Source organism: Pyxicephalus adspersus, chromosome 5, assembly GCF_032062135.1.
Source record: "Pyxicephalus adspersus chromosome 5, UCB_Pads_2.0, whole genome shotgun sequence".
NCBI classification, from domain to species: domain Eukaryota; kingdom Metazoa; phylum Chordata; class Amphibia; order Anura; family Pyxicephalidae; genus Pyxicephalus; species Pyxicephalus adspersus.
The window spans coordinates 30,864,303-30,865,195 of NC_092862.1; positions in this window are offsets into that span (position 1 = coordinate 30,864,303).

Sequence of the window (893 nt, forward strand, 5' to 3'; positions counted from 1 at the left end):
GTCTGTCATTTGCAATCCCTATTTAATGTACAGCGCTGCGTAATATGTTGGCGCTATATAAATCCTGTTTAATAATAATAATAATAATAATATTAACTTTAGCTTATAAAACATCAATATATATTACATAGTGCTGTACAATAAATAAGAGAAGCAGATGACAAATCCACATACTTGACGAGTACAAACAACTGACACAGGACTGTTCAAAGTCCATAGTCATGCCACTGATCACTGGACTCCGGAAGTGGAAAAGGAGTTGCCAGTTGTCAGCTTGAACATACCTGGAAGGGGGGGAGGGCAGGTATTAGGGGGTGCACATTGATGGCCTTGTTAAATAATAAAATTTTATCAATATACAAAAAATGTAAAAATTATCCAGTGTTTGCTAAAACAATATTTGTTGGAAATATTACCTGCTTCATGGAGAAGTTTTTGCCCCAGTATAGGGAAGTTTAGAATGTCCCATCATTTGTTTTACAAACTATTTCTGCTTTGCCATGTTTTATTGAATTTGGGTGACTGTCAACGATCCCCTATTGGTTTAACTTTGCCTTAAGCTTCTGAATTCTTGTACAATGTATTGCATTTTTATGTATTGCTTGTTTGTTTATTTTGTTTTTCAATGTTTTTACTTTATATATAATATTATATTTACTTCCTAATTAGTTAGTTTATGACTGTGATTAGAATAGCTGGTTCTATATATTATAGGAGAGAAGACTTCCTGGATAAGAAGTGGGTGTGATGTTAGGTATATTTTGTTCAAGGAGAATGTTATCTGAGAAAAGAAAGGGTGTGTGTGGACATACAAGTATATAGGTGTGGGTTTGAGGAACGATATAAATCTATTTGTTATTCCATTACAAAGGGTTGAAATTACACCTATGATA